This window comes from Primulina huaijiensis, chromosome 8 (assembly GCF_012295235.1).
Source record: "Primulina huaijiensis isolate GDHJ02 chromosome 8, ASM1229523v2, whole genome shotgun sequence".
In the NCBI taxonomy this organism is placed as follows: domain Eukaryota; kingdom Viridiplantae; phylum Streptophyta; class Magnoliopsida; order Lamiales; family Gesneriaceae; genus Primulina; species Primulina huaijiensis.
The window spans coordinates 4,825,857-4,834,687 of NC_133313.1; positions in this window are offsets into that span (position 1 = coordinate 4,825,857).

The following is an 8,831-nucleotide window of genomic DNA, read 5'->3' on the forward strand; positions in this document are numbered from 1 at the left end:
AAGAATTCCTCATGCAAATACACATATATCAGCATATAAATGGCATGAATGATGAGAAAACGAGATACAAGGTGTGCCTTTGTGGTTTAAAACGCTCAAAAACTTTGAGTTAATCACATAGAACGTGCACCGGAGAGATGGGGAGAGATTCCTTTGCAAAACCTATTTGATTTTCAAAGGTTGGAGCTTTGAAGAAAGCTGCTGGAACTTGGAGGGGGCGGCAGCCATAAGGAGGTAAGGAGATTAGGGTTTTAATGATAGGTTTAGATATAATATAATTAGTATAATGGGCCTTTAATTAAAATTAATGAGATTACGTAGAATTTTAATCCCATTATGCATAAAATAATCTCAATAAGCCCAAAAACACTCCCGAAAAATATTTTGTTTTGGTACGTTTTAGAAAATATTGCTCAAACCCTAAAAAAATCCCCCAACTCGCTAAAATTTGTGTACCAGTTTAAAATACGTCCCGACGAGTAAAAATACTCAACCAAGGCCTATTTTCGAAAATCACAGTAAAAATACACCATATAATAAATAATTACCACTAATTATTTACTAAAAAACACTTTTCCTTAATTATCCCCGGTCTCCGTTCCTCGTTCGAGCGCGAAAGCTATTAAAAGCCCTTATGCATAAAACTTTAATAACCCATAAATTAAAACAAATATTTATGCAATAAACATACATTTAATGAATTAAAACAATTTAATAAAATGCAAACGTAGTTTGATAACTTGCATGCATGCGGTGTACGTGGCCCTTCACATTTGCGGAGCGTTACAATGGTCCTCAGGTTAGCGTGCGCACGTCCAACCCCGCCTACTCAGTCTTCGGCGTCTCCAACCACCTCATCAATACGCTAACCTGCATCATTCACACCTAGTGAGTCTAAAGACTCAACACACCATAATGGTTATAACAAGTACATATACATAACATGCAACAATGAAAAATATTGAAATCAACATACATTTCATGACCTTATAAACATGAACGTAAACGTATCGTAACAAAGCATAACGTGTCAAAACATGTCTCAACATATTATCATATACGTGTTCATTTTCTTTATTTGAATTCCGTTCATTAGTTGTGACTTGCGTATCAGCTCTATTCGATGGATCCATCTACGTATAATTGTGGTACCCGGCTGCGGGGACATCAGCGACAGTATTACCAATCTACTAAGCATTGGCCTTACATGTCAACATATTATCGTATTCGTATTAGTTACAACCAACTCCCATCCTTCAAAACATGTCATCATATTCATCACTTATAAAAATCATGTATATAAGTAAATTTTCTTAAAATCAAGCAAGTGACATATTTTTCATAATTCCATAAAACGTCATGATCATGATAGCATATACACACAAAAAACATGTAATTTTGTGATCAGGGCGCTGCCAGGATTGCTAATTCGACCCGGGTGCAAAATGATCATTTTGCCCTTGGAAACCCTAATTGACCATTTTACCCATGAACCTCAAAATTTTGACCCGAAGCCAACCAAACTCCTAGAAACACCTCAAAACATAATTAAAATCGATTCTTAGACATAAACTCGAGCCTGTTACATAACTTATTCGATTCGTTTTAAAACTAGCACCGGAGTTACGGTTTTAACCCGAATCATCCCAAAACTTAAGCAAACTTTCCCAAATATTAACCACCACTTATACACACCCTACCAGCCCCTAAAAAACCTCAATCAGACCACCTAAGGCCCTCAAACACGTCTGAACAACTACTGAACAATTTCTGCACAAGGAGAGCCGAACCCTAATTCACCTTAGGCTTCCATTTTTCGATCCTAGTTCTAACCAACTCTAACCAGCCTTGAACCAACACCAACTAGGACCAATATAAGACTGTGGACACTCTACTAGACCAGACCTAACCACGCTTACAGCCCAAGCTCGCACAAGGCTCGGTTTTGCCAAGGAGTGACATGCCTAGCCCTTAAACCTTCCCGTCCTCTCTACCCTCAACTCCAGCTACTCACAGCCCTTTCCTAGCCCTGTCACAGACCCAATAGGGTCTGTTCCACGGATGGAATCATGCAATGCATGGCTTCCCCAAACTTTTCCCTTGGTCTAGCCACGGAAGCCCTAGACATCTCAAAACAAAAACCGATCGGCCCCCAACCAAACCGACCGAGACTCGACTCCAGCACCGTGTCCCCTTCACTCTTGACCTAAGCAGTCCTTTAGCACCACATTTCGGCAACCTCTTACACAAGTAGCAACAAAAATCGTGAGTTACAAGCAAGGATGTGCATATTTCATGACAACCGATGCATAAATGATACAACAAAAAATTTTAAACACTCCTCATACAAACACACACATAAAGTGTATGTTAGCATGAATGATGAGAAAAAGAAGGATTTATGGCGTGTCTTTGCGAATAAACGCTCGAAACCTTGGATATCTACGCATATGACGAGCACCGGAGAGACGAGGAAGGAGTTTTCTTGAAAACCTTGAAGAATTTTCGAGTGGCTGCTGAAGTTTGAATGAAAAGTTGCTGCTGATGTGAGAGAGGGGGTGGCCGTGTGATTGGAGTAGGGTTAGGGTTTGATAAGGTAGTGTTTAAGTAAAAAATTATGCACAAATGGGCCTTTAATAAAAATTAAACGGATTAAAAGGGTTTTGGGCCCATTAAGCAGTAAAATAAATACATCAAGCCCAATAACTCTCCCGAAAAATATTTCGTTTAGGTACGTTTTTGCGAAAATTGCCCGAACCCTCAAAAAGTCATCTGACTCGCTAAAATTTGCGTTCCGATTAAAAATATGATCCGGCGAGTAAAAATATCCAACCAAGGCCCAATTCAAAATTTACACTTAATTACACCATATATTAAATAATTAAAAATAATTATTTAATAAAAATATTTTTCCTAAATATCCCCGATCTTCGTTCCTCGTTCGAGCACAAAATACAACTTAAAACTCTAATGCATGAGACTTTACATAAACCAGGAAATAACACACATATTCATGCAATAAACATGCATTTAATACATTAAAATAATTAAACACATATTTCAGTAAAAACCCTAAATTGCGTACAGTTAGGTTACGTAGTTCGAATTTCCTAGACCTTACAAGAAAAAGAAAGGTTAATGCAATGTGTTAATAGGTTAATATAATTGCTTGTATTTTTTGAAGCTTGTAATTTCATTTACTCAACGAAATACAATCTTTCTCTTTGTACGCTTTCTTTATTATCTGTAAATTGTTGTATAGTTCTGCAGATGGGTTTTGTCATCACCAAAAAAGGAGAAATTGTTAAGAAATTATTATTATCCTTAAGTTTTGGTGATTGACAAAATCAAAACAACACCTAACTGTTTCAGGAACAGCTGGAACAATTCAACCGCTTGGATTTCAATCGCTTGCAGCAGAAGAGTTTTAACTGTTAAAAGTTTTCCAACCGGCTGTTCTAAGAGTTCAACCGCTACACTAAAGAGCCATTTATTGTACACTAAATGAAGGACATTCTCTGACTGGCTCAGAACACTCAATAGTTTTGCACCGCTACAAGTCAACCATGTGAGGCTCCAGTCCCGATAAAGATCTTCATTTATGTCACTATCCCAAAAAGGAATGATTGCTTAAATATCTTACAATTTCTGATAGAGCTAACAATTACTACAAAAGGATACTCAGCAGCAACTCTTCAAAGGAACGAGATTCAAAGTTGCACAAGTAAAGAGAACATTAAATGTCTTTGTAGTTGATAATGACACATCAGTTCAACGCTACGGGTTTACATTACACGTCCTTTGCCGACCATTGGACTGAAAGATTATATTAATGGAGAGTTGAAGAAATGCCAGATAGAGCTCGCTAACTTTTGCATACAAAATACAAGATTTTGAATCGCTACATTGTCACATCACTAAGCTTGCATACTTGAAGTTACTGATACACTTAAAGTTCCATACTTCATCGCTCTTCAAGCACGCACTCACCAGAAATATATCTGATCATTTGAATGATCAAATTCGTGCTACTCAAAACGTACTATTTCTTTATATCAGTGACATTTGGTTATTTGATTTACTAAGTTTTCTAGTGAACCGAGGGTTCTTAAACATCCAGAAGTGTAAAATGATCACTAAGAATTCCAAACAGGCAGTGTGATAAGTCCTGATTGTAGTGGGCTATTGTAACAGTTTGTAAAGCCAAAGTCTTTTAGTAGAATCCTTGTGTTGGAACTTTTCAAGTTCGCAATCTTGATTTTGATGTTAACAAAACTTGTTATTTTGTTGCTGATAATTTACCTTAAGTGTGCAGAAGCTATGATCAATTTCGAGGTGTCTAAATCGCAAACTGAGAACCCAACTGTTCGCAAAAACTGAATCAGACAAAATAATATATGTCGAATGAGCATTTCTGCTGATAGGTGGTTCAGCAGGAGAACCTCAGAAGCCTGACCAGCCAAAGGAGTGTTCAACTGATTAAGAACCCAGCTCACCAGTTCAACTGAAAAAGAGCGAAATCAGTTCAACTGNCAGCTGGAACAATTCAACCGCTTGGATTTCAATCGCTTGCAGCAGAAGAGTTTTAACTGTTAAAAGTTTTCCAACCGGCTGTTCTAAGAGTTCAACCGCTACACTAAAGAGCCATTTATTGTACACTAAATGAAGGACATTCTCTGACTGGCTCAGAACACTCAATAGTTTTGCACCGCTACAAGTCAACCATGTGAGGCTCCAGTCCCGATAAAGATCTTCATTTATGTCACTATCCCAAAAAGGAATGATTGCTTAAATATCTTACAATTTCTGATAGAGCTAACAATTACTACAAAAGGATACTCAGCAGCAACTCTTCAAAGGAACGAGATTCAAAGTTGCACAAGTAAAGAGAACATTAAATGTCTTTGTAGTTGATAATGACACATCAGTTCAACGCTACGGGTTTACATTACACGTCCTTTGCCGACCATTGGACTGAAAGATTATATTAATGGAGAGTTGAAGAAATGCCAGATAGAGCTCGCTAACTTTTGCATACAAAATACAAGATTTTGAATCGCTACATTGTCACATCACTAAGCTTGCATACTTGAAGTTACTGATACACTTAAAGTTCCATACTTCATCGCTCTTCAAGCACGCACTCACCAGAAATATATCTGATCATTTGAATGATCAAATTCGTGCTACTCAAAACGTACTATTTCTTTATATCAGTGACATTTGGTTATTTGATTTACTAAGTTTTCTAGTGAACCGAGGGTTCTTAAACATCCAGAAGTGTAAAATGATCACTAAGAATTCCAAACAGGCAGTGTGATAAGTCCTGATTGTAGTGGGCTATTGTAACAGTTTGTAAAGCCAAAGTCTTTTAGTAGAATCCTTGTGTTGGAACTTTTCAAGTTCGCAATCTTGATTTTGATGTTAACAAAACTTGTTATTTTGTTGCTGATAATTTACCTTAAGTGTGCAGAAGCTATGATCAATTTCGAGGTGTCTAAATCGCAAACTGAGAACCCAACTGTTCGCAAAAACTGAATCAGACAAAATAATATATGTCGAATGAGCATTTCTGCTGATAGGTGGTTCAGCAGGAGAACCTCAGAAGCCTGACCAGCCAAAGGAGTGTTCAACTGATTAAGAACCCAGCTCACCAGTTCAACTGAAAAAGAGCGAAATCAGTTCAACTGACGAGTCAACTGATTTCACTAGCCCAACTGAGGATTAGTTCAGCTGACTAGTTCGGAGCATCAGTTAGAATCTTTCAATTGAAGAACAAGATAAACTCATTCAAGTGGATTCCAGCTATACACAAAGGTACAAAGCAATTGTCAAGTCAAAGGACAATAATGAATGTTGCATCAGAGCATTAAAGACAAATGTTCTTGAAGGGGCAGTCGTAAAATCGAGACACAAAGTACAAGGAACAAATTCAACATGCAACAGATACAATTATTGAAATTCACTATACGTTTAGTTTCCTGCCTATATAAAGAGAAGATCGGTGGATACGAAGAAGAAGAGACAACCAGAGAGAGTGCAGTAAAAAGAAAAGGACACGCTTATTTGTCTATATGCTTTCAAGAAGCATTCAGCCTAGAGGGATACTTCATTGTATTATCAGCTTAGTTTAGAAGCTCATTTTCTCTCAGTGTGTGAGAACACCTTTCCGGTGTATTCATTGTTCAGTTCTCACACACACTCACTCTCCACCATCACTCAAACACAGTCTTACACAAAGACACTAAACTTGTGTATGTAGTCTTTCTCACATAGACGTAAAAGAAGTGTTGGCTGGAAGGTACTGCCTTCAGTCTAGACTAGGAGTTCAGTTAGGCAGTGGGTAAGTCCTAAGCTGGGTGGGTTTGTACAAGTATTTGTATAAATCAAAGTCTTTTAGTGAATCCTACCAAAGGTGGTAAAAGGGGTGATGTAAGAGCAGTTGAAGTCTCTGAACATTCATAAACATATCTTGTGTATTTAATTGATTGACTGTTATTTTCAAATTGACTTGATCAGTTAGAGCATCCGTCAGTTCAGTTCCTACCATAACTGAACTGATATATGCTACAACTGATCCCCTGCTTTTTAGTTATTCAGTTTACATAAGTTAAAATGTTTTCAAATATAAACAGCTTTTTTCACGAAGGATTACTTCGAGTTTCTTCCGCTTGGTTTTAAATCAAACTCGATTTAATTCATCGTTGTTAACATTATTAGAACACGAGCTATTGCAGCTCATTGGAGAATATTTTGTTTGAAGCATCTTCGAAGGTGCTAGCACAAACGATCCTTCAATTGGTATCAGAGCTAGTTGTTCTAAGAAGAACATTTGAAGAAACTGTGTTTTAAAATTTGTTACTTTAAAATAGTGTTAAAATTTATTTAAAAGTATTTCATACTATTTTCAAAACTATTTGAAAATGTTTATCTATCACTCATTGAGAAGCGTTGAGAGGATTGGTTCTGCAACTAACGTTTTCGCCACTTCTCTCGACTCTTATCTTTGGGGTTTTAATCAGCATGCAGAGCCCTGAGCTTCATATGTCAAGATGCACAACTAAATTGTTCAGTGAACAAGATTTCAGTTGCAAGCCTACCAGGTCAGCTGTTCTTCAGACGAAACTCATCCATGTTGGGACGTTGGTTGATTCAATCACCAGCTGTATTCTGTTTGAGCCCAGTTTGAGTCAGCTCGACCAGTTGGGTAGTACAGAGATCAAGTTCAAGGAAAATTAGCTCGTTTCTCTAGCAAATTGAACTCATGACAGGTGCAGCACTTCAAGCAGTCAAGGGAACCAGTTGTTGGTATATCTAGTTCTGTCATACATAAACTAACTGATAACTGATGTTATTTAAAATATGATATTATAGTAGCAATTTTCCTTTCAATTGATGTATGTACTCAAATGTAAAATACAAGTAAGTTTACTTAATTTTCTGACCACGTCTTTGAATTTCAGTAAGTGTGTTTTTGTTACGTACTTTTCTTGTATTTTAAATTTTGCATAAAAATAATATGACATGCTTGTATGTATGTCCTTATTTTCGAAAATTAGTGTTTACATAATTTAAAATTCCTATCGATGAATGTTATGTTCTTTCTGAATTTGACATCTTTTGATTCTGCTGAAATCCTTTCAACCTTTTGATAAGTTCTGTTCGATAAATCTGAATCCTCTGATGCACTGTTACAAATCGATTTGAAATGGAACGATAATTGTAATTCTATATGGCCTCCATCAGTGGGTATAAAACTGTGTTCTGGATTCACCCCTTAGAGGACTACCATATTGGGGACAATTTGACCATAGAAATGATATGCGTAACAGTGTTGTGTTTGTTTCTGATTTGCTTCTGCATTGTCTGATAATCTTTGTCTTATATTTTTTTCGATTCCGTTATGGTAAGTAATAAGTTTTTAAAATAAAAAAAAAAAAATGCTTTAAAGATTAAGTTATATATGTATCTTTGGAAATCAATCGACCTCCACTTGCTGACTGTTTCCCAAAACACTCATCCCTTACAAATTTCAGATAAGAATGAAGAGCAACTGAATGAGAAGGAACATAAGCTTTCTGAGGATGGTGAACAAGATCTTTACCTTTTCTTTTTTTTAGCTTCCGCAAAACTCTGATGTAATTTTTATCCGTTGTCATTGAAAATAAAATATTTTATTTATGAAAAATACTAGTTTATTTGGCTTTTCGATACGAGGCTTATTGTTTTCAAGAAATTGTTAAACAATGCCGGATGTCACCGACGCTTCGGTCTCGGGCCGTGACAATAAACCTCCAATCTTCTGCAGCCACACAAGTGTTATAGCAATAACATATAATCCCTTGTTGCACTCAAGGACCAAGCACATTGACTCCAGACATCATTTCGTAAGAGATCATATCATAAAGAAAGATATCACATTGGAGCATGTCTCAACAGATCAATAAGTGACAGACATATTCATCAAGACATTACTCGATACTAAGTTTTATATTTTAGAAATATTCTAGGACTTGTTGATTTAAATTAATACTTCATGTTCTTGAGTGAAATTTTCAGATTAAGCGTATAAGGTAGCAGTCGAATATAAAAGCTCAAACTAACTGATAGCTCAAGATTATGATCAGTTCGATCTTATCACATAGCTCTCATCTATTTATATTCTCCCACTACAGTCAATTATCTAATTTATTTGACACTAATTATTTATTACATATCATATTTATTTATCGTCTTAATTGTACGATTTCGGTTTTTTGTATTATAAAAATTTTAAATTTTCTCCACAAACATACTGACATGTGGATTGGCATGTTTGCCTCATATACGAC